The sequence below is a fragment of the Cryptomeria japonica genome, unplaced genomic scaffold (genome assembly GCF_030272615.1).
Source record: "Cryptomeria japonica unplaced genomic scaffold, Sugi_1.0 HiC_scaffold_80, whole genome shotgun sequence".
NCBI lineage: Eukaryota > Viridiplantae > Streptophyta > Pinopsida > Cupressales > Cupressaceae > Cryptomeria > Cryptomeria japonica.
In genome coordinates, this window is record NW_026728902.1 from 20,001 (window position 1) to 45,000 (window position 25,000).

A 25,000-nucleotide genomic window follows, 5' to 3' on the forward strand; every position below is an offset into this window, starting at 1 on the left:
CGCCAGGGTGCGCACCTTGATGCGCACGCCTTGGCTGGGCTGCGCACCTTGGTGGGCGCCATGGTGCGCACCTTTCGTGCGCTCCAAGGTGCGCACGAAGTCGGAGCTCGGTTTGCCCCGGGTGCGCACCTTGGTGGGCGCCATGGTGCACTCCGAGGTGCCCAAGATTGGTGCGCACCAAGGAGCGCTCCGAAGTGCGCTCCAAGGTGCGCAGGTGCGCGCGAAGTCGAAAGTTGGGTTAATTGTCCGGTTTGCCTCGGGTGCGCACCTTGCGTGCACCTTCGCCAGGGTGGGCGCCTTGGTGCGCACACCTTGGCTGGGCTGCGCACCCGGGCGCGCACACCTTGGCACCCGCGTTTCCTTCATTTTAAATTTTTTTTTTTTACAATCTCTCAAGTGGGAAATTCTATAATCTCAACTTTTTTTGCCTTTTCAGGAAACTTTTGAATGGAGCGCATCATTGGTGCGCTCCGAAGTGTGCTCCAAGGTGCGCACCTCTGGTGTGCTCCAAAGCTCTCTCCAGCTGCGTGCACCTGCCCCGGCCGCGCACCCGGCCCCGCCCAGCTTCGCTCACCTGTCCCGGGCGTCTGGTGCGGAACCTTAGAGTAAGAAACATCACCGTGCACCTTGGCCAACGTGCGCGACTCGACCGAGCGCGCACTGGCCGAGGTGCACACCGATTTCACCTGGGTGCGCGCGCAGCACCTCGGGCGCACCGGGGTGCGCGCACAACGCCCGGGTTGCACCGTGGCCTGTGTGCTCGGGGCGCCTCGGGTGCGCGCTCGGTGTCGCCCCCGCGCGCGCGGTAGTGCGGGCAGCGCACCCCGGCCCGGCCCGGCCCCGACGAGAACGCAAACGGGCAAAAGGTTTATTCAAATAGCATTGCGACGCCCGGCGAAAAACTAAAAAAGGGTGCAACACCGGGACTTCCCGGGAGGTCACCCATCCCAGTACTACTCCGGCCCAAGCGCGCTTAACTGCGGAGTTCTGATGGGATCCGGTGCACTAACGCTGGTATGATCGCACCCGTTATGAGCTTGTCGCAGTGTGTACTTAGCAAACCGCGACCCACGTGCGAATCCACCCCGGCCACCCACCCCCGTCGAGGTGCACACCCTCCCTCGCGAAGTGCGCCCCGTTCGCCAAGTGTGAGCCCTGCCCGGGTGCGCGCACCTTGCTAGGGCGTCGGGTGTGCACCCGGCCCGGCCTACGTGCGTGCACCTGGACGGGGCGTCGTGTGCGTGCAGTGTCCCGTCTGCAACGCGGTGCCCACACACCACCTCGGGCGCAACGACCTGCGCTCACATGTGGGCCGAGTGCACCTTGGTGCATGTTCGGGGCGCCTCGGGTGCACGCTCGATCTTGCCCCGGTGCACCAAGGCGCTCGGTTTGCCCCGGGTGCGCACTTGGTGCAAGGTGGGCACCCAAAATAGGGATCAAGCACCAAAACACAAGTTTCGGGATGCAAAATGGGACCCAAGGACCACAAATGCGTTCCAAGACCCATGATGGGTCCACGAGAACAAAAATGTGTTCCGAGACTTAATAAACAAATATTGGGTTTTAGGAGAAGAAACATGCTCTGATGCCCAAAACGAGAATCGACCCCGAAAAGGCCACAGGCCAAAAGTGGGATGCGAGACAAAAAAAAATGGGACCCGAGGACCAAAATTGGGTTCCCAGGTCGAAGACAGGGCAACCGGACAAGAAACGACCTCTAAGGCTCGAAATGAGTCCCGACGACTAAAACTTGACAAGAAGCACCCATCAGGCACCCAACTCGACACCCATGGGATGCCGACCCACCCGGGCTTCCACCTAGCACACCTTGGCACCCACCCACCCTCGCACCCAACCTCGCACCCAACTTAGCACCTTTGAACCCACATTGGCACTCACCCTGACCCTGGCACCTTGGAACCCACATTGGCACTCACCTTGACCCTGGCACCCACCTTTGCACTCACCTTGGGACCCACCCTGGCTCCCACCTCGGCACCCACCCAGACACCCACCTTGGTTCCTTGGCACCCACCTTGGATCCTTGGCACCCACCCCGACACCCACCTTGGCACGCAACTTGGCTACTTGCCACCCACCTTGGCTCCTTGACGCCCACCCCGACAACCACCCCGTGACCTACCCTGGCTAGGGTTGGTGCACACCCACCCTGGTGCCCACCTTGGCACCCACCCCATGACCCACCTTGGCACGCACCTTAGTACCCACCCCGTTACCCACCCTAGGACCCACCCCGTGACCCACCTTGGCCAGGGTGGGTGCCTTGGTGCGCACAACTTGCCTGGGCTGCACACCAGGGCGGGCTCAAGATGGCACCCGCGTTCCGTTTTTTTCACTATCTTTCAAAACGGAAATTTTAAAATCTCGTTTTTTTTTTTTTTTTGCCTTTTCTGGAAATTAGTGAAGGCAGCGCATCAAAGGTGCGCAATGCTGGTGCGAACCCGGGAGCGCTCCGATGTGTGCTCCAAGGTGCGGCGTGCACGAAGTCCGAGCCCGGCTTGCCCCGGGTGCGCACCTCGCGTGCACCTTCGCCGGGGTGAGCACCTTGGCTGGGTTGCGCGCCCTGGTGCGCACCAAGGAGCGCTCTGAAGTGTGCTCCAAGGTGCGGCGTGCACGAAGTCGGAGCTCGGTTTGCCCCGGGTGTGCACCTCGGGTGCGCACCTCGCGTGCACCTTCGCTGCGGTGGGCACCTTGGCTGGGTTGCGCGCCTTGGTGGGCACCATGCAGTGCACGAAGTCGGAGCCCGGTTTGCCCCGGGCGCGCACCTCCGCCAGGGTGGGCACCTTGGTGCGCACAACTTGCCTGGGCTGCGCACCAGGAAGGGCTCAAGATGGCACCCGCGTTCCGTTTTTTTCACTATCTTTCAGAACGGAAATTTTAAAATATCGTTTTTTTTTGCCTTTTCTGGAAATTAGTGAAGGCAGCGCATCAAAGGTGCGCAACGTTGGTGCGAACCTGGGAGCGCTCCGATGTGTGCTCCAAGGTGCGGCGTGCACGAAGTCGGAGCCCGGTTTGCCCCGGGTGCGCCCTGGTGGGCACCATGGTGCGCACCAAGGAGCGCTCCGAAGTGTGCTCCAAGGTGCGGCCTGCACGAAGTCGGAGCCCGGTTTGCCCCGGGCGTGCACCGCGGGTGGGCACCTTGGTGCGCATGCCTTGCCTGGGCTGCGCACCAGGGCGGGCTCAAGATGGCACCCGCGTTCCGTTTTTTTCACTATCTTTCAAAACGGAAATTTTAAAATCTCATTTTTTTTTGCCTTTTCTGGAAATTAGTGAAGGCAGCGCATCAAAGGTGCGCACCTCGCTGCCCACCACGGTGCGCAACGCCGGTGGGCACCCGGGAGTGCTTCGAAGTGTGCTCCAAGGTGCTGCGTGCACGTTGTCGGAGCCCGGTTTGCCCCGGGTGCGCACCTCGCGTGCACCTTCGTCGGGGTGGGCACCTTGGCTGGGTTTGCCCCGGCTGTGCTCCGAAGCGGGGTTATTGGAGCGCCGCCTCTTTTTTTGTCGGAGCGTTTGGTGGGGTTTCTCGCATTGGCTCTTCCCAGGCCCGGTTGCCACCCTGGCGCGCACGAAGTCGGAAGTAGGGTTAATTGCCCGGGTGCGCACCTTTGCCAGGGTGGGCACCTTACCTGGGCTGTGCACCAGGGCGGGCTCAAGATGGCACCCGCGTTCCGTTTTTTTCACTATCTTTCAAAACGGAAATTTTAAAATCTCCTCTTTTTTTTGCCTTTTCTGGAAATTAGTGAAGGCAGCGCATCAAAGGTGCGCACCTCGCTGCCCACCTTGGTGTGCTCTGAGGTGCGCACCCGGGAGCGCTACGAAGTGTGCTCCAAGGTGCGGCGTGCACGTTGTCGGAGCCCGGTTTGCCCCGGGTGCGCACCTCGCCTGCACCTTGGCCGGGGTGGGCACCCTGGCTGGGTTTGCCCAGGGTGCGCTCCGAAGCGGGGTTACTGGAGCGCCCCCTCTTTTTTTGTCAGAGCGTTTGGTGGGGTTTCTCGCATTGGCTCTTCCCAGGCCCGGTTGTTGGGTGCGCTCCCACCCTGGCGCGCGCGAAGTTGGAAGTTGGGTTAATTGCCCGGGCGCGCACCTTCGCCAGGGTGGGCACCTTGGTGCGCACACCTTGGCTGGGCTGCGCACCAGGGCGGGCTCAAGATGGCACCAGCATTCCCTTTTTCTCACTATCTTTCAAAACGGAAATTTTAAAATCTCGTTTTTTTTTGCCTTTTATGGAAATTAGTGAAGGCATCGCATCAAAGGTGCGCACCTCGCTGCCCACCTTGGTGTGCTCCGAGGTGCCCACCACGGTGCGCTCCGAGGTGCCCACCACGGTGCGCAACGCCGGTGCGAACCCGGGAGCGCCCCGATGTGTGCTCCAAGGTGCGGCGTGCACGAAGCCGGACCCCGGTTTGCCCCGGGTGCGCACCTCGCGTGCACCTTGGTGCGCACACCTTGGCTGGGTTGCGCGGCCTGGTGGGCACCATGGTGCGCACCAAGGAGCGCTCCAAAGTGTGCTCCAAGGTGCGGCGTGCACGAAGTCCTAGCCCGGTTTGCCCCGGGTGCGCACCTTCGCCGCGGTGGGCACCATGGCGTGCACGAAGTCGGAGCCCGGTTTGCCCCGGGTGCGCACCTCGCGTGCACCTTCGCCGGGGTGGGCACCTCGGCTGGGTTGCGCGCCCTGGTGCGCACCAAGGAGCGCTCCGAAGTGTGCTCCAAGGTGCGGCGTGCACGAAGTCGGAGCCCGGTTTGCCCCGGGTGCGCACCTTCGCCGCGGTGGGCACCCTGGTGCGCACCATGGCGTGCACGAAGTCGGAGCCCGGTTTGCCCCGGGTGCGCACCTCGCGTGCACCTTCGGCGGGGTTGCGCGCCCTGGTGCGCACCAAGGAGCGCTCCGAAGTGTGCTCCAAGGTGCGGCGTGCACGAAGTCGGAGCCCGGTTTGCCCCGGGTGCGCACCTCGCGTGCACCTTCGGCGGGGTTGCGCGCCCTGGTGGGCACCATGGTGCGCACCAAGGAGCGCTCCGAAGTGTGCTCCAAGGTGCGGCGTGCACGAAGTCGGAGCCCGGTTTGCCCCGGGTGCGCACCTCGCGTGCACCTTCGCCGCGGTGGGCACCATGGCGTGCACGAAGTCGGAGCCCGGTTTGCCCCGGGTGCGCACCTCGCGTGCACCTTCGCCGGGGTGGGCACCTCGGCTGGGTTGCGCGCCCTGGTGCGCACCAAGGAGCGCTCCGAAGTGTGCTCCAAGGTGCGGCGTGCACGAAGTCGGAGCCCGGTTTGCCCCGGGTGCGCACCTCGCGTGCACCTTCGCCGCGGTGGGCACCATGGCGTGCACGAAGTCGGAGCCCGGTTTGCCCCGGGTGCGCACCCCGCGTGCACCTTCGCCGGGGTGGGCACCTCGGCTGGGTTGCGCGCCCTGGTGCGCACCAAGGAGCGCTCCGAAGTGTGCTCCAAGGTGCGGCGTGCACGAAGTCGGAGCCCGGTTTGCCCCGGGTGCGCACCTCGCGTGCACCTTCGCCGCGGTGGGCACCTTGGCTGGGTTGGGCACCATTGAGCGCTCCGAAGTGTGCTCCAAGGTGCGCACCATGGCCCTCCAAGGTGCGCAGCATGGCGTGCACGAAGTCGGAGCCCGGTTTGCCCCGGGTGCGCACCTCGCGTGCACCTTCGCCAGGGTGGGCACCTCGGTGCGCACACCTTCTCAATGTTTTCTTGCCTTTTCTGGAAATTGGTGAAGGCAGCGCATCAAAGGTGCGCACCTCGGTGTGCTCCGAGGTGCGAACCCGAGAGCGCTCCGAGGTGCCCACGAAGTCGAAAGTCGGGTTAATTGCATTGTTTTCCCCGGGTGCGCTCCGAGGTGCGCAACATCGGTGCGCACCAAGGAGGGCTCCGAAGTGTGCTCCAAGGTGCGCACGATTCGGAGCTCGGTTTGCCCGGGGTGCGCACACCTTGGCTGGGTTGCGCACCCTTTGTGCGCTCCAAGGTGCGCACGAAGTCGGAGCTCGGTTTGCCCCGGGTGCGCACCTTCGCCAGGGTGCGCACCTTGATGCGCACGCCTTGGCTGGGCTGCGCACCTTGGTGGGCGCCATGGTGCGCACCTTTCGTGCGCTCCAAGGTGCGCACGAAGTCGGAGCTCGGTTTGCCCCGGGTGCGCACCTTGGTGGGCGCCATGGTGCACTCCGAGGTGCCCAAGATTGGTGCGCACCAAGGAGCGCTCCGAAGTGCGCTCCAAGGTGCGCAGGTGCGCGCGAAGTCGAAAGTTGGGTTAATTGTCCGGTTTGCCTCGGGTGCGCACCTTGCGTGCACCTTCGCCAGGGTGGGCGCCTTGGTGCGCACACCTTGGCTGGGCTGCGCACCCGGGCGCGCACACCTTGGCACCCGCGTTTCCTTCATTTTAAATTTTTTTTTTTTACAATCTCTCAAGTGGGAAATTCTATAATCTCAACTTTTTTTGCCTTTTCAGGAAACTTTTGAATGGAGCGCATCATTGGTGCGCTCCAAGGTGCGCACCTCTGGTGTGCTCCAAAGCTCTCTCCAGCTGCGTGCACCTGCCCCGGCCGCGCACCCGGCCCCGCCCAGCTTCGCTCACCTGTCCCGGGCGTCTGGTGCGGAACCTTAGAGTAAGAAACATCACCGTGCACCTTGGCCAACGTGCGCGACTCGACCGAGCGCGCACTGGCCGAGGTGCACACCGATTTCACCTGGGTGCGCGCGCAGCACCTCGGGCGCACCGGGGTGCGCGCACAACGCCCGGGTTGCACCGTGGCCTGTGTGCTCGGGGCGCCTCGGGTGCGCGCTCGGTGTCGCCCCCCGCGCGCGCGGTAGTGCGGGCAGCGCACCCCGGCCCGGCCCGGCCCCGACGAGAACGCAAACGGGCAAAAGGTTTATTCAAATAGCATTGCGACGCCCGGCGAAAAACTAAAAAAGGGTGCAACACCGGGACTTCCCGGGAGGTCACCCATCCCAGTACTACTCCGGCCCAAGCGCGCTTAACTGCGGAGTTCTGATGGGATCCGGTGCACTAACGCTGGTATGATCGCACCCGTTATGAGCTTGTCGCAGTGTGTACTTAGCAAACCGCGACCCACGTGCGAATCCACCCCGGCCACCCACCCCCGTCGAGGTGCACACCCTCCCTCGCGAAGTGCGCCCCGTTCGCCAAGTGTGAGCCCTGCCCGGGTGCGCGCACCTTGCTAGGGCGTCGGGTGTGCACCCGGCCCGGCCTACGTGCGTGCACCTGGACGGGGCGTCGTGTGCGTGCAGTGTCCCGTCTGCAACGCGGTGCCCACACACCACCTCGGGCGCAACGACCTGCGCTCACATGTGGGCCGAGTGCACCTTGGTGCATGTTCGGGGCGCCTCGGGTGCACGCTCGATCTTGCCCCGGTGCACCAAGGCGCTCGGTTTGCCCCGGGTGCGCACTTGGTGCAAGGTGGGCACCCAAAATAGGGATCAAGCACCAAAACACAAGTTTCGGGATGCAAAATGGGACCCAAGGACCACAAATGCGTTCCAAGACCCATGATGGGTCCACGAGAACAAAAATGTGTTCCGAGACTTAATAAACAAATATTGGGTTTTAGGAGAAGAAACATGCTCTGATGCCCAAAACGAGAATCGACCCCGAAAAGGCCACAGGCCAAAAGTGGGATGCGAGACAAAAAAAAATGGGACCCGAGGACCAAAATTGGGTTCCCAGGTCGAAGACAGGGCAACCGGACAAGAAACGACCTCTAAGGCTCGAAATGAGTCCCGACGACTAAAACTTGACAAGAAGCACCCATCAGGCACCCAACTCGACACCCATGGGATGCCGACCCACCCGGGCTTCCACCTAGCACACCTTGGCACCCACCCACCCTCGCACCCAACCTCGCACCCAACTTAGCACCTTTGAACCCACATTGGCACTCACCCTGACCCTGGCACCTTGGAACCCACATTGGCACTCACCTTGACCCTGGCACCCACCTTTGCACTCACCTTGGGACCCACCCTGGCTCCCACCTCGGCACCCACCCAGACACCCACCTTGGTTCCTTGGCACCCACCTTGGATCCTTGGCACCCACCCCGACACCCACCTTGGCACGCAACTTGGCTACTTGCCACCCACCTTGGCTCCTTGACGCCCACCCCGACAACCACCCCGTGACCTACCCTGGCTAGGGTTGGTGCACACCCACCCTGGTGCCCACCTTGGCACCCACCCCATGACCCACCTTGGCACGCACCTTAGTACCCACCCCGTTACCCACCCTAGGACCCACCCCGTGACCCACCTTGGCCAGGGTGGGTGCCTTGGTGCGCACAACTTGCCTGGGCTGCACACCAGGGCGGGCTCAAGATGGCACCCGCGTTCCGTTTTTTTCACTATCTTTCAAAACGGAAATTTTAAAATCTCGTTTTTTTTTTTTTTTTGCCTTTTCTGGAAATTAGTGAAGGCAGCGCATCAAAGGTGCGCAATGCTGGTGCGAACCCGGGAGCGCTCCGATGTGTGCTCCAAGGTGCGGCGTGCACGAAGTCCGAGCCCGGCTTGCCCCGGGTGCGCACCTCGCGTGCACCTTCGCCGGGGTGAGCACCTTGGCTGGGTTGCGCGCCCTGGTGCGCACCAAGGAGCGCTCTGAAGTGTGCTCCAAGGTGCGGCGTGCACGAAGTCGGAGCTCGGTTTGCCCCGGGTGTGCACCTCGGGTGCGCACCTCGCGTGCACCTTCGCTGCGGTGGGCACCTTGGCTGGGTTGCGCGCCTTGGTGGGCACCATGCAGTGCACGAAGTCGGAGCCCGGTTTGCCCCGGGCGCGCACCTCCGCCAGGGTGGGCACCTTGGTGCGCACAACTTGCCTGGGCTGCGCACCAGGAAGGGCTCAAGATGGCACCCGCGTTCCGTTTTTTTCACTATCTTTCAGAACGGAAATTTTAAAATATCGTTTTTTTTTGCCTTTTCTGGAAATTAGTGAAGGCAGCGCATCAAAGGTGCGCAACGCTGGTGCGAACCTGGGAGCGCTCCGATGTGTGCTCCAAGGTGCGGCGTGCACGAAGTCGGAGCCCGGTTTGCCCCGGGTGCGCCCTGGTGGGCACCATGGTGCGCACCAAGGAGCGCTCCGAAGTGTGCTCCAAGGTGCGGCCTGCACGAAGTCGGAGCCCGGTTTGCCCCGGGCGTGCACCGCGGGTGGGCACCTTGGTGCGCATGCCTTGCCTGGGCTGCGCACCAGGGCGGGCTCAAGATGGCACCCGCGTTCCGTTTTTTTCACTATCTTTCAAAACGGAAATTTTAAAATCTCATTTTTTTTTGCCTTTTCTGGAAATTAGTGAAGGCAGCGCATCAAAGGTGCGCACCTCGCTGCCCACCACGGTGCGCAACGCCGGTGGGCACCCGGGAGTGCTTCGAAGTGTGCTCCAAGGTGCTGCGTGCACGTTGTCGGAGCCCGGTTTGCCCCGGGTGCGCACCTCGCGTGCACCTTCGTCGGGGTGGGCACCTTGGCTGGGTTTGCCCCGGCTGCGCTCCGAAGCGGGGTTATTGGAGCGCCGCCTCTTTTTTTGTCGGAGCGTTTGGTGGGGTTTCTCGCATTGGCTCTTCCCAGGCCCGGTTGCCACCCTGGCGCGCACGAAGTCGGAAGTAGGGTTAATTGCCCGGGTGCGCACCTTTGCCAGGGTGGGCACCTTACCTGGGCTGTGCACCCGGGCGGGCTCAAGATGGCACCCGCGTTCCGTTTTTTTCACTATCTTTCAAAACGGAAATTTTAAAATCTCCTCTTTTTTTTGCCTTTTCTGGAAATTAGTGAAGGCAGCGCATCAAAGGTGCGCACCTCGCTGCCCACCTTGGTGTGCTCTGAGGTGCGCACCCGGGAGCGCTACGAAGTGTGCTCCAAGGTGCGGCGTGCACGTTGTCGGAGCCCGGTTTGCCCCGGGTGCGCACCTCGCCTGCACCTTGGCCGGGGTGGGCACCCTGGCTGGGTTTGCCCAGGGTGCGCTCCGAAGCGGGGTTACTGGAGCGCCCCCTCTTTTTTTGTCAGAGCGTTTGGTGGGGTTTCTCGCATTGGCTCTTCCCAGGCCCGGTTGTTGGGTGCGCTCCCACCCTGGCGCGCGCGAAGTTGGAAGTTGGGTTAATTGCCCGGGCGCGCACCTTCGCCAGGGTGGGCACCTTGGTGCGCACACCTTGGCTGGGCTGCGCACCAGGGCGGGCTCAAGATGGCACCAGCATTCCCTTTTTCTCACTATCTTTCAAAACGGAAATTTTAAAATCTCGTTTTCTTTTGCCTTTTATGGAAATTAGTGAAGGCATCGCATCAAAGGTGCGCACCTCGCTGCCCACCTTGGTGTGCTCCGAGGTGCCCACCACGGTGCGCTCCGAGGTGCCCACCACGGTGCGCAACGCCGGTGCGAACCCGGGAGCGCCCCGATGTGTGCTCCAAGGTGCGGCGTGCACGAAGCCGGACCCCGGTTTGCCCCGGGTGCGCACCTCGCGTGCACCTTGGTGCGCACACCTTGGCTGGGTTGCGCGGCCTGGTGGGCACCATGGTGCGCACCAAGGAGCGCTCCGAAGTGTGCTCCAAGGTGCGGCGTGCACGAAGTCCTAGCCCGGTTTGCCCCGGGTGCGCACCTTCGCCGCGGTGGGCACCATGGCGTGCACGAAGTCGGAGCCCGGTTTGCCCCGGGTGCGCACCTCGCGTGCACCTTCGCCGGGGTGGGCACCTCGGCTGGGTTGCGCGCCCTGGTGCGCACCAAGGAGCGCTCCGAAGTGTGCTCCAAGGTGCGGCGTGCACGAAGTCGGAGCCCGGTTTGCCCCGGGTGCGCACCTTCGCCGCGGTGGGCACCCTGGTGCGCACCATGGCGTGCACGAAGTCGGAGCCCGGTTTGCCCCGGGTGCGCACCTCGCGTGCACCTTCGGCGGGGTTGCGCGCCCTGGTGCGCACCAAGGAGCGCTCCGAAGTGTGCTCCAAGGTGCGGCGTGCACGAAGTCGGAGCCCGGTTTGCCCCGGGTGCGCACCTCGCGTGCACCTTCGGCGGGGTTGCGCGCCCTGGTGGGCACCATGGTGCGCACCAAGGAGCGCTCCGAAGTGTGCTCCAAGGTGCGGCGTGCACGAAGTCGGAGCCCGGTTTGCCCCGGGTGCGCACCTCGCGTGCACCTTCACCGCGGTGGGCACCATGGCGTGCACGAAGTCGGAGCCCGGTTTGCCCCGGGTGCGCACCTCGCGTGCACCTTCGCCGGGGTGGGCACCTCGGCTGGGTTGCGCGCCCTGGTGCGCACCAAGGAGCGCTCCGAAGTGTGCTCCAAGGTGCGGCGTGCACGAAGTCGGAGCCCGGTTTGCCCCGGGTGCGCACCTCGCGTGCACCTTCGCCGCGGTGGGCACCATGGCGTGCACGAAGTCGGAGCCCGGTTTGCCTCGGGTGCGCACCCCGCGTGCACCTTCGCCGGGGTGGGCACCTCGGCTGGGTTGCGCGCCCTGGTGCGCACCAAGGAGCGCTCCGAAGTGTGCTCCAAGGTGCGGCGTGCACGAAGTCGGAGCCCGGTTTGCCCCGGGTGCGCACCTCGCGTGCACCTTCGCCGCGGTGGGCACCTTGGCTGGGTTGGGCACCATTGAGCGCTCCGAAGTGTGCTCCAAGGTGCGCACCATGGCCCTCCAAGGTGCGCAGCATGGCGTGCACGAAGTCGGAGCCCGGTTTGCCCCGGGTGCGCACCTCGCGTGCACCTTCGCCAGGGTGGGCACCTCGGTGCGCACACCTTCTCAATGTTTTCTTGCCTTTTCTGGAAATTGGTGAAGGCAGCGCATCAAAGGTGCGCACCTCGGTGTGCTCCGAGGTGCGAACCCGAGAGCGCTCCGAGGTGCCCACGAAGTCGAAAGTCGGGTTAATTGCATTGTTTTCCCCGGGTGCGCTCCGAGGTGCGCAACATCGGTGCGCACCAAGGAGGGCTCCGAAGTGTGCTCCAAGGTGCGCACGATTCGGAGCTCGGTTTGCCCGGGGTGCGCACACCTTGGCTGGGTTGCGCACCCTTTGTGCGCTCCAAGGTGCGCACGAAGTCGGAGCTCGGTTTGCCCCGGGTGCGCACCTTCGCCAGGGTGCGCACCTTGATGCGCACGCCTTGGCTGGGCTGCGCACCTTGGTGGGCGCCATGGTGCGCACCTTTCGTGCGCTCCAAGGTGCGCACGAAGTCGGAGCTCGGTTTGCCCCGGGTGCGCACCTTGGTGGGCGCCATGGTGCACTCCGAGGTGCCCAAGATTGGTGCGCAACAAGGAGCGCTCCGAAGTGCGCTCCAAGGTGCGCAGGTGCGCGCGAAGTCGAAAGTTGGGTTAATTGTCCGGTTTGCCTCGGGTGCGCACCTTGCGTGCACCTTCACCAGGGTGGGCGCCTTGGTGCGCACACCTTGGCTGGGCTGCGCACCCGGGCGCGCACACCTTGGCACCCGCGTTTCCTTCATTTTAAATTTTTTTTTTTTACAATCTCTCAAGTGGGAAATTCTATAATCTCAACTTTTTTTGCCTTTTCAGGAAACTTTTGAATGGAGCGCATCATTGGTGCGCTCCGAAGTGTGCTCCAAGGTGCGCACCTCTGGTGTGCTCCAAAGCTCTCTCCAGCTGCGTGCACCTGCCCCGGCCGCGCACCCGGCCCCGCCCAGCTTCGCTCACCTGTCCCGGGCGTCTGGTGCGGAACCTTAGAGTAAGAAACATCACCGTGCACCTTGGCCAACGTGCGCGACTCGACCGAGCGCGCACTGGCCGAGGTGCACACCGATTTCACCTGGGTGCGCGCGCAGCACCTCGGGCGCACCGGGGTGCGCGCACAACGCCCGGGTTGCACCGTGGCCTGTGTGCTCGGGGCGCCTCGGGTGCGCGCTCGGTGTCGCCCCCGCGCGCGCGGTAGTGCGGGCAGCGCACCCCGGCCCGGCCCGGCCCCGACGAGAACGCAAACGGGCAAAAGGTTTATTCAAATAGCATTGCGACGCCCGGCGAAAAACTAAAAAAGGGTGCAACACCGGGACTTCCCGGGAGGTCACCCATCCCAGTACTACTCCGGCCCAAGCGCGCTTAACTGCGGAGTTCTGATGGGATCCGGTGCACTAACGCTGGTATGATCGCACCCGTTATGAGCTTGTCGCAGTGTGTACTTAGCAAACCGCGACCCACGTGCGAATCCACCCCGGCCACCCACCCCCGTCGAGGTGCACACCCTCCCTCGCGAAGTGCGCCCCGTTCGCCAAGTGTGAGCCCTGCCCGGGTGCGCGCACCTTGCTAGGGCGTCGGGTGTGCACCCGGCCCGGCCTACGTGCGTGCACCTGGACGGGGCGTCGTGTGCGTGCAGTGTCCCGTCTGCAACGCGGTGCCCACACACCACCTCGGGCGCAACGACCTGCGCTCACATGTGGGCCGAGTGCACCTTGGTGCATGTTCGGGGCGCCTCGGGTGCACGCTCGATCTTGCCCCGGTGCACCAAGGCGCTCGGTTTGCCCCGGGTGCGCACTTGGTGCAAGGTGGGCACCCAAAATAGGGATCAAGCACCAAAACACAAGTTTCGGGATGCAAAATGGGACCCAAGGACCACAAATGCGTTCCAAGACCCATGATGGGTCCACGAGAACAAAAATGTGTTCCGAGACTTAATAAACAAATATTGGGTTTTAGGAGAAGAAACATGCTCTGATGCCCAAAACGAGAATCGACCCCGAAAAGGCCACAGGCCAAAAGTGGGATGCGAGACAAAAAAAAATGGGACCCGAGGACCAAAATTGGGTTCCCAGGTCGAAGACAGGGCAACCGGACAAGAAACGACCTCTAAGGCTCGAAATGAGTCCCGACGACTAAAACTTGACAAGAAGCACCCATCAGGCACCCAACTCGACACCCATGGGATGCCGACCCACCCGGGCTTCCACCTAGCACACCTTGGCACCCACCCACCCTCGCACCCAACCTCGCACCCAACTTAGCACCTTTGAACCCACATTGGCACTCACCCTGACCCTGGCACCTTGGAACCCACATTGGCACTCACCTTGACCCTGGCACCCACCTTTGCACTCACCTTGGGACCCACCCTGGCTCCCACCTCGGCACCCACCCAGACACCCACCTTGGTTCCTTGGCACCCACCTTGGATCCTTGGCACCCACCCCGACACCCACCTTGGCACGCAACTTGGCTACTTGCCACCCACCTTGGCTCCTTGACGCCCACCCCGACAACCACCCCGTGACCTACCCTGGCTAGGGTTGGTGCACACCCACCCTGGTGCCCACCTTGGCACCCACCCCATGACCCACCTTGGCACGCACCTTAGTACCCACCCCGTTACCCACCCTAGGACCCACCCCGTGACCCACCTTGGCCAGGGTGGGTGCACCCACCCTGGTGCCCACCTTGGCACCCACCCATCCTAGCACCCAGCCTGTGACCGGGCTTGGAACCCAACCTTGCACCCGTCTTGGCCAGTGTGGGTGCGCACCCATCCTGGCACCCACGTTGTGACACACCCTTTAACCCACGCACCCTAGCAGCCACGTTGGCACCCACCTTGGAACACAACCTAGCAACTTGGCACCCACCCCGTGACCCACCTTGGCATCCACCATAGCAGTCGCCCACTTGGCACCCACCTTGGAACCCAAGTTGGCACCCACCTCGGCACCCACCTTGACACTTGTGGACCCACCTTGCCACTCACCCTAGCATCGACCCATCCTAGCACCCACCCTGGCACCTTTGCACCCTAGCACTCACCCATCCTAGCACCTAACCTGTGACCCACCTTGACACTCACCCTCGCACCCACCTTGGAACCCAACCTAGCACCCACCCACCCTGACACCAACCCTAGCACCTACCCACCCTTGCACCCACCCTGTGACCCATCTTGGCACCCACCCATCCTACCACTCAACCTATCACCCACCTTCTCACCCACCTTGGCATCCACCTTAGCACCCACCCACACTGGCACCTTGGCACCCACCTCGGGCAAGGTGGGTGCACACCCACCCTGACACCCAATTTAGAACCAACCGAGCATGTTACCCACCTTGGCACCCACATTGCAGCCCACCCTAGTACCCACCCTATGACCCACATTGGCATCCACACCCTAGCACCCAGGCACCTCGACACCCGCCTTGACACGCACCCTAGCACTAAACCTGTGACCCACCTTGGAACTCACCCTAGAACCCACCCACCCTGTGAACCACCTTGGCATCCACCTTAGCACCCACCCACCTTGGCACCCACTCTAGCACTCACCCATCCTAACACCCAACTTGTTACCCACCTTGGCACCCGCCCTCGCGTCCACCTTGAAACCCACCCTAGCACCCACCCACGCAGGAGCCCACCTTGGCACCCAACCTAACACCCACGCATCCTGGCACCCAACTTGTGACCCACCTTGGAACCCACCCTAGTACCCACCTTTGAACCCACTATATCACCAACCCACCTTGGCACCCACCCTATGACCCTCTTTGGAATCCACCCTAGCACGCACCCACCCTGGCACCCACCATGGAGCGCACCCTAGCACCCACCCACCTCGGCACGCACCTCAACACCCACCTTGGTGTGCGCACTGCGCCAACCTCTCAAAGACCCTATGTGGTGCGCTCCAAAGTGTACACCTTTGGTGCGCTCCAAGGTGCGCACCTTTGGTGCACACCGAGGTGCACACCAAAGTGTGCACCGAGGTGAGCACCAAAGTGCACTCCAAGGTGCACACCAAGGCGTGCACCTTTGGTGCGGTCAATGCAAACGAATTCGGAAGTTGGGGTCGATGTCCTAATCGCTGCTGCAGACTACACGTATGAGAATCGGACAAATAGCTTTATATAGGGGAGGTGTTGCGTTTGATGGGTCGACTCCCCTGGTTGTGTGCACTGCACCAACTTCAAAGACCCTGTCTTGTTTAAGAAGTCAAAAGTTGGGGTGGATGTCCTAATCATTGCTGCAGTCTACGCATGTATGAGAATCAGACAAATAGCTTATATAGGGGAGGTGTTGCATTCGGTGGGTTGACTCCCCTGGTTGTGCGCACTGCGCCAACCTCAAAGACCCCGCATAGCAGAAGAAGTCGGAAGTCGGATTTTGGTGAGCACCAAGGCGTGCACCTTTGGTGCGGTCAACGCAGACGAATTCAGAAGTTGGGGTGGATGTCCTAATCGTTGTTGCAGGCTACACATGTATGAGAATCAGACAAATAGCTTATATAGGGGAGGTGTTGGGTTTGATGGGTCAACTCCCTTGGTTGTGCGCATTACGCCAACCTCAAAGACCTTGTTTTCGTTAAGAAGTCAAAAGTTGGGGTCAATGTCCTAATGGCTCCTGTAGGCTACACATGTATGAGAATCGGACAAATAGCTTATATAGGGGAGGTGTTGGGTTTGATGGGTCGACTCCCCTGGTTGTGCGCATTACGTCAACCTCAAAGACCTTGTTTTCGTTAAGAAGTCAAAAGTTGGGGTCGATGTCCTAATTGCTCCTGTAGACTACACATGTATGAGAATCAGACAAATAGCTTATATAGGGGAGGTGTTGGGTTTGATGGGTTGACTCCCCTAGTTGTTCGCATTACACCAACCTCAAAGACCTTGTTTTCGTTTAGAAGCCGAAAGTTGGGGTCGATGTCCTAATTGCTCCTGCAGGCTACGCATGTATGAGAATCAGACAAATAGCTTATATAGGGGAGGTGTTGGGTTTGATGGGTCGACTCCCCTGGTTGTGCGCATTGCGCCAACCTCAAAGACCCTGCATTGCGGATGAAGTCGAAAGTCAGAGTTTGGTGTGCTACAAGGTGTGGTCGAAGGTGCTCACCTAGGTGTGCACCTTTGGAGCGCAGGAAAAGTGCCCTCCAAAAGTGCGCACCTTTGGAGTGCACAAAAGTGCCCTCCAAAAGTGCGCACCTTTGGAGCGCACAAAAGTGCCCTCCAAAAAGTGCCCTCCAAAAGTGCGCACCTTTGGAGCGCACAAAAGTGCCCTCCAAAAAGTGCCCTCCAAAAGTGCGCACCTTTGGAGTGCAGAAAAGTGCCCTCCAAAAAGTGCCCTCCAAAAGTGTGCACCTTTGGAGTGCACAAAAGTGCCCTCCAAAAGTGCGCACCTTTGGAGCGCAGAAAAGTGCCCTCCAAAAAGTGCCCTCCAAAAGTGCGCACCTTTGGAGCGCAGAAAAGTGCCCTCCAAAAAGTGCCCTCCAAAAGTGCGCACCTTTGGAGCGCAGAAAAGTGCCCTCCAAAAAGTGCCCTCCAAAAGTGCGCACCTTTGGAGCGCAGAAAAGTGCCCTCCAAAAAGTGCCCTCCAAAAGTGCGCACCTTTGGAGCGCACAAAAGTGCCCTCCAAAAAGTGCCCTCCAAAAGTGCGCACCTTTGGAGCGCACAAAAGTGCCCTCCAAAAGTGCGCACCTTTGGAGCGCACAAAAGTGCCCTCCAAAAGTGCGCACTTTTGGTGCGCACCAAGGCGCTGGTTCGGTCGTTGCAGGCGAGTTCGGAAGTTGGGGTCGATGTCCTGAGCGGAGGTGCAAACTACACAGGTGTCGGAATCGGACAAATAGCTTATATAGGGGAGGTGTATGCTTCGATGGGTCGACTCCCCAGGTTGAGCGCACCGCGCCAACCTCAAAGACCCTACGGTATGGATGAAGTCGGAAGTTGGGTCCGATGACCGATTCGATTAGTAGGTATGCTCATGAGGTCGGAATTTGGGTCCGATGACCTGCCATGTGCAGGAAGGCGAATGTTGGCACTGTGCGTTGCAAGGTGCACACCAAGGTGCTGGTGCGGTCTTTTTAGTCGAGTTCGGAAGTTGGGGTCGATGTCCTGATCGGAGGTGCAAGCTACACAGGTGTGGGAATCGGACAAATAGCTTATATAGGGGAGGTGTATGCTTCGTTGGGTCGACTCCCCGGGTTGAGCGCACCGCGCCAACCTCAAAGACCCTACGGTATGGATGAAGTCGGAAGTTGGGTCCGATGACCGATTCGATATGTAGGCATACTCGCGAGGTCGGAATTTGGGTCCGATGACCTGCCATGTGCAGGAAGGCGAATGTTGGCACTGTGCGTTGCAAGGTGCGCACCAAGGCGCTGGTTCGGTCGTTGCAGGCGAGTTCGGAAGTTGGGGTCGATGTCCTGATCGGAGGTGCAAACTACACAGGTGTGGGAATCGGACAAATAGCTTATATAGGGGAGGTGTATGCTTCGTTGGGTCGACTCCCCGGGTTGAGCGCACCGCGCCAACCTCAAAGACCCTACGGTATGGATGAAGTCGGAAGTTGTGTCCGATGACCGATTCGATATGTAGGCATACTCGCGAGGTCGGAATTTGGGTCCGATGACCTGCCATGTGCAGGAAGGCGAATGTTGGGACTGTGCGTCGCAAGGTGCGCACCAAGGCGCTGGTGCCGTCGTTGCAGTCGAGTTCGGAAGTTGGGGTCGATGTCCTGGTCAGAGGTGCAAACTACACAGGTGTGGGAATCGGACAAATAGCTTATATAGGGGAGGTGTATGCTTCGATGGGTCGACTCCCCGGGTTGAGCGCACCGCGCCAACCTCAAAGACCCTACAGTATGGATGAAGTCGGAAGTTGGGTCCGATGACCGATTCGATACGTAGGCATATTGGCGAGGTCTGAATTTGTGTCCGATGACCTGCCATGCGCAGGAAGGCGGAATTTGGGTCCGATGACCGAGTTGATGGCGTGCCATGCGCAGAAAGGCGGAATTTGGGTCCGATGACCGAGTTGATGTTGATGGCCCGCCATGCACAGGAAGGCGGAATTTGGGTCCGATGACCGATTTGAAGGCGTGCCATGCGCAGAAAGGCGGAGTTTGGGTCCGATGACCGAGTTGATATTGATGGCCCGCCATGCGCAGGAAGGCGGAATTTGGGTCCGATGACCTGACATACGCATGGAGTCCGACTCGGGGGCCGATGTTCGATTCGATGACTTGCATTGTGGGTAAAGTCGGAAGTTGTGGTCTTTGACCCGATTCGATGACCAGACTTCGGCTGCTTGAGAATCGGACAAATAACTTATATAGGGGAGGTAGTGTTCTCGAGCATCCTCCCCCCGTGCCCGTTTATGTCGATTGATGCTGGTGCTCGACTGGTTGGAGCGCTCGGATGCAAAAATCTTGCACCAGGATTTATCGATTGTGATGGACACGGCAAGTCTCCTGATTGCTATGCAGGAGCTCATCGTGAATCTCTATGCGGCCTTGGTATGGACTCGACCTGCGGAATGGTTCGGCAATGGTAGTCGCTCCAACACGTCCTTGCAATGGCCACAGAGGTGATTCGACTAGAGCTCCAGTCTAGCTTTTGGGTTGCTTGGCGGACTGGTATAGCCGCGATCGAGTTCCGGCCATGAACGTTTTAGATAGCTCTTGGGCTTTCTGGGACGGAAGTCGGAAGTTTGGGCTGTTGTCCGATTTGATGACCATTCTTCGGATGTGTGAGAATCGGACAAATAACTTATATAGGGGACTGTGTTGTCTCACGCAGCCCCCTCCGTGCCCCTCTATCTCGACCGATGTTGGTGCTTGAAAGGGTTGGGATCGCTCGGATTTATAAACGTGCACCACCATTTGTCGAGTGTGAGGGACGCGGCAGGTCTCCTAAATGCTATACGGGCGCTCTCTGAGAATCTCTATCCGGCCTCGACACAGACTAGTCTTGCTGAATGGTTTGGCACTGGTAGTCGATCCAACACGTCGTTGTTGTGGCCGCCTAGGCGATTCGATTCGAGCCCCCGTCTAGCTTTTGGGTTGCTTGGCGGATTTTGCCCTATCCGCAAGTGAGCTCGGTCCCTAAACGTTCGAGAAACCCGATTGCTATGCGCCGACTCTCTTTCTTGCGAGCCTCCATCTAGCTTTTGGGTCTCTACGGAACGGAAGTCGGAATCTGGGACCGTTGTTTGATTCGACGAGGCAGACTACGGTTGTGCGAGAATCGGACAAATAACTTATATAGGGGAGGTGTTGACTGGAGCATTCTCCCCCGTGCCCCTCTAACTCGACCAATGCTGGCGCTCGAACGGTGGTAGCGCTCGGATTTTCGTTGAGCGCCAGCATTGGTCGATTTAGAGGGGCATGCGAGATTCCCGAATGCTATGCGAGGGCTCTAACGGAAATGTCTATTGGTTTCGGTATGGATGCAATTGCGAGTGGTTCGGCAAAGGTAGTCGTTCCGATGCGTCCATGTCGTGGCCAAATCGATAATTCGATTTGAGCCCTCGTATAGCATTTGGGTCTCTCGATGTGATTCCGCATTCCAGTCCCTTTGGGCACTGCTTGAGCCGCATCCCAGGGGGTTCCCTTCCCAATAATCTGCCTCGCAACCCGATTGCTATGCGGTGAGGCTCCTCGGCCGCCTCGGAACTATCTGTGTATCAGACGCATCGCGGGATAAGGGGTTGGCAACGGTAGTCGCCCCAAGCGCGTCCGATGCTTGGACCATTCCGAGGCGGCCCTGAAGCCTCTTCCGTCTAGCCGTTGGGTCCTTCTCGCCGCATCCCTTGCCTCGCACCCCGATTGCTATGCGGTGAGGCTCCTCGGCCGCCTTGGAACTATCTGTGTATCAGACGCATCGCGGGATAAGGGGTTGTCACTGGTAGTCGCCCCAAGCGCGTCCGATGCTTGGACCATTCCGAGGCGGCCCTGAAGCCTCTTCCGTCTAGCCGTTGGGTCCTTCTCGCCGCATCCCTCGACTCGCACCCCGATTGCTATGCGGTGAGGCTCCTCGGCCGCCTTGGAACTATCTGTGTATCGGACGCGTCGCGGGATAAGGGGTTGTCACTGGTAGTCGCCCCAAGCGCGTCCGATGCTTGGACCATTCCGAGGCGGCCCTGAAGCCTCTTCCGTCTAGCCGTTGGGTCCTTCTCGCCGCATCCCTCGCCTCGCACCCCGATTGCTATGCGGTGAGGCTCCTCGGCCGCCTTGGAACTATCTGTGTATCGGACGCGTCGCGGGATAAGGGGTTGTCACTGGTAGTCGCCCCAAGCGCGTGCGATGCATGGACCATTCCCAGGCGGCCCTGAAGCCTCTTCCGTCTAGCCGTTGGGTCCTTCTCGCCGCATCCCTCGCCTCGCACCCCGATTGCTATGCGGTGAGGCTCCTCGGCCGCCTTGGAACTATCTGTGTATCGGACGCGTCGCGGGATAAGGGGTTGTCACTGGTAGTCGCCCCAAGCGCGTCCGATGCTTGGACCATTCCGAGGCGGCCCTGAAGCCTCTTCCGTCTAGCCGTTGGGTCCTTCTCGCCGCATCCCTCGCCTCGCACCCCGATTGCTATGCGGTGAGGCTCCTCGGCCGCCTTGGAACTATCTGTGTATCGGACGCGTCGCGGGATAAGGGGTTGTCACTGGTAGTCGCCCCAAGCGCGTGCGATGCTTGGACCATTCCGAGGCGGCCCTGAAGCCTCTTCCGTCTAGCCGTTGGGTCCTTCTCGCCGCATCCCTCGCCTCGCACCCCGATTGCTATGCGGTGAGGCTCCTCGGCCGCCTTGGAACTATCTGTGTATCGGACGCGTCGCGGGATAAGGGGTTGTCACTGGTAGTCGCCCCAAGCGCGTCCGATGCTTGGACCATTCCGAGGCGGCCCTGAAGCCTCTTCCGTCTAGCCGTTGGGTCCTTCTCGCCGCATCCCTCGCCTCGCACCCCGATTGCTATGCGGTGAGGCTCCTCGGCCGCCTTGGAACTATCTGTGTATCGGACGCATCGCGGGATAAGGGGTTGTCACTGGTAGTCGCCCCAAGCGCGTCCGATGCTTGGACCATTCCGAGGCGGCCCTGAAGCCTCTTCCGTCTAGCCGTTGGGTCCTTCTCGCCGCATCCCTCGCCTCGCACCCCGATTGCTATGCGGTGAGGCTCCTCGGCCGCCTTGGAACTATCTGTGTATCGGACGCGTCGCGGGATAAGGGGTTGTCACTGGTAGTCGCCCCAAGCGCGTCCGATGCTTGGACCATTCCGAGGCGGCCCTGAAGCCTCTTCCGTCTAGCCGTTGGGTCCTTCTCGCCGCATCCCTCGCCTCGCACCCCGATTGCTATGCGGTGAGGCTCCTCGGCCGCCTTGGAACTATCTGTGTATCGGACGCGTCGCGGGATAAGGGGTTGTCACTGGTAGTCGCCCCAAGCGCGTCCGATGCTTGGACCATTCCGAGGCGGACCTGAAGCCTCTTCCGTCTAGCCGTTGGGTCCTTCTCGCCGCATCCCTCGCCTCGCACCCCGATTGCTATGCGGTGAGGCTCCTCGGCCGCCTTGGAACTATCTGTGTATCGGACGCGTCGCGGGATAAGGGGTTGTCACTGGTAGTCGCCCCAAGCGCGTCCGATGCTTGGACCATTCCGAGGCGGCCCTGAAGCCTCTTCCGTCTAGCCGTTGGGTCCTTCTTGCCGCATCCCTCGCCTCGCACCCCGATTGCTATGCGGTGAGGCTCCTCGGCCGCCTTGGAACTATCTGTGTATCGGACGCGTCGCGGGATAAGGGGTTGTCACTGGTAGTCGCCCCAAGCGCGTCCGATGCTTGGACCATTCCGAGGCGGCCCTGAAGCCTCTTCCGTCTAGCCGTTGGGTCCTTCTCGCCGCATCCCTCGCCTCGCACCCCGATTGCTATGCGGTGAGGCTCCTCGGCCGCCTTGGAACTATCTGTGTATCGGACGCATCGCGGGATAAGGGGTTGTCACTGGTAGTCGCCCCAAGCGCGTCCGATGCTTGGACCATTCCGAGGCGGCCCTGAAGCCTCTTCCGTCTAGCCGTTGGGTCCTTCTCGCCGCATCCCTCGCCTCGCACCCCGATTGCTATGCGGTGAGGCTCCTCGGCCGCCTTGGAACTATCTGTGTATCGGACGCGTCGCGGGATAAGGGGTTGTCACTGGTAGTCGCCCCAAGCGCGTCCGATGCTTGGACTATTCCGAGGCGGCCCTGCAGCCTCTTCCGTCTAGCCGTTGGGGCCATCTCGCCGCATCCCCCACCTCGCACCCGGATTGCTATGCGGTGAGGCTCCTCGGCCGCCTTGGAACTATCTTCGTATCGGACGCATCGCGGGATAAGGGGTTGTCACTGGTAGTCGCCCCAAGCGCGTCCGATGCTTGGACTATTCCGACGCGGCCCTGTGGCCTCTTCCGTCTAGCCGTTGGGGCCATCTCGCCGCATCCCCCACCTCGCACCCCGATTGCTATGCGGTGAGGCTCCTCGGCCGCCTTGGAACCATCTTCGTATCGGACGCATCGCGGGATGAGGGGTTGTCACTGGTAGTCGCCCCAAGCGCGTCCGATGCTTGGACCATTCCGAGGCGGCCCTGAAGCCTCTTCCGTCTAGCCGTTGGGGCCTTCCCGCCCCATCCCTCGCCTCGCACCCCCGATTGCTATGCGGTGAGGCTCCTCGGCCGCCTTGGAACCATCTGTGTATCGGACGCATCGCGGGATAAGGGGTTGGCACTGGTAGTCGCCCCAAGCGCGTCCGATGCTTGGAGCATTCCGAGGTGGCCCTGAAGCCTCTTCCGTCTAGCCGTTGGGGCCTTCCCGCCCCATCCCTCGCCTCGCACCCCGATTGATATGCGGTGAGGCTCCTCGGCCGCCTTGGAACTATCTGTGTATCGGACGCATCGCGGGATAAGGGGTTGGCACTGGTAGTCGTCCCAATCGCGTCCGATGCTTGGACCATTCCGAGGCGGCCCTGCAGCCTCTTCCGTTTAGCCGTCGGGGCCTTCCCGCCGCATCCCTCGCCTCGCATCCCGATTCCTATGCGGTGAGTCTTCTCGGCCGCCGCGGAACTATACCTGTTATTGCTACTGCATCCTTCGGCTGGTAACCTCCTCTGCCGCCTTGGAACGTTCTCTTTGTCGGACGCGTCGCGGGATAAGGGGTTGGCACTGGTAGTCGCCCCAAGCGCGCCCGATGCATAGACCGCTCCGAGTTGACCTTGCTTTCAGCCTCTCACATGCATAGACCTCTCTGAGTCGACCCTGCAGCCTCTCACGTTTAGCCTTTGGAATCTCGCCTCACAACATGATTGCTATCCTTGATGCATCCCTTGCCTCGAGCCCTGATTGCTTTCTTGGCTGCATCCCTCCTCTCCTCACAGCCCGGTTGTCATCACTGCTTCATCCGTCGCTTCATGCATTCTGGCTGCTGGGCCCTTCCCACCGCACACCTCGATTGCTATCTCTTCTGCATCACACACCCCGATTGCTATCTCTGCTACATCCCTCGGCTCTCACTTCTGCATCCTTCGCCTCCCACCTCGATTGCTATCAATGCTGCATCCGTAACCTCACACCCCGATTGCTATGCGGGGAGGCTCCTTGGCCGCCTTGGAAATTTCTGTGTGTCGGACGCACCGCGGGATAAGGGGTTGGCACTGGTAGTCGCCCCAAGTGCGCCCGATTCTTAGACCGCTTCGAGGTGACCTCGTAGCCTCTTTCGTCCAGGCTTCCTGCCTTCAACGCCCTTTTTACACCTCGATTGCTATGCGCGGGCTCGTTGGCGTCTATCACCTCTCTGCGAAGAGTGGCACGATGATTGTTGGGGTAAATCGTAGCAGTCCGATCTCTGGCCTTGGGCCATTGTGAGGGCTGATCGATTTCCTGTGCGCATCTCGTGTTCGCCCAGTAACAGACTCGACGACTTGTAATCGGTCTTGTTCCCGATTGTTCCTGGAGGTAGTCTTCGGAACTCTTGGATTTGACCTGTCACTCGAACTGTCCTCTTCCGAGGATGCTTGTGTGTGTGTGCTTGTGCCATTTCCTTGGCGGTATTAACGAGATATTAAAGAGCGGAGTGAGCGCCTCGCCCAGCTATGTTTGGGGCTCTCACTCCCTTACCCGGTGTGCGACCGCTTTGCACGTAGGTTGCGGAGCATCGCGACTCTTTCGATGTTTGGCGGTTGTCTTCCGGTGATGCGTTGGTCCCGAAGTGCACGTTACTAGCATTTCTGCCATTGTTCTCGATCTTTGGCACGTTCCTTCGTTGCAATTGGATATATATCTCCGTTTATACGCGCAGGCTTCTCCCGCCTATTCAGCGCTGTCCCACT

General features: G+C 60.9%; 3 non-coding genes across 3 annotated transcripts; all 3 read right to left on the reverse strand.

Moving 5' to 3' along the window:
* Window positions 1-909: 909 nt before the first annotated feature.
* On the reverse strand, window positions 910-1,028 carry LOC131864250 (5S ribosomal RNA). The gene has a single exon (XR_009363089.1). It is a non-coding gene; the product is annotated as a 5S ribosomal RNA (ribosomal RNA).
* Window positions 1,029-6,932: 5,904 nt separating this feature from the next.
* On the reverse strand, window positions 6,933-7,051 carry LOC131864261 (5S ribosomal RNA). The gene has a single exon (XR_009363100.1). It is a non-coding gene; the product is annotated as a 5S ribosomal RNA (ribosomal RNA).
* Window positions 7,052-12,966: 5,915 nt separating this feature from the next.
* LOC131864184 (5S ribosomal RNA) lies at window positions 12,967-13,085 on the reverse strand. Its single transcript, XR_009363023.1, has one exon. It is a non-coding gene; the product is annotated as a 5S ribosomal RNA (ribosomal RNA).
* Window positions 13,086-25,000: the final 11,915 nt, after the last annotated feature.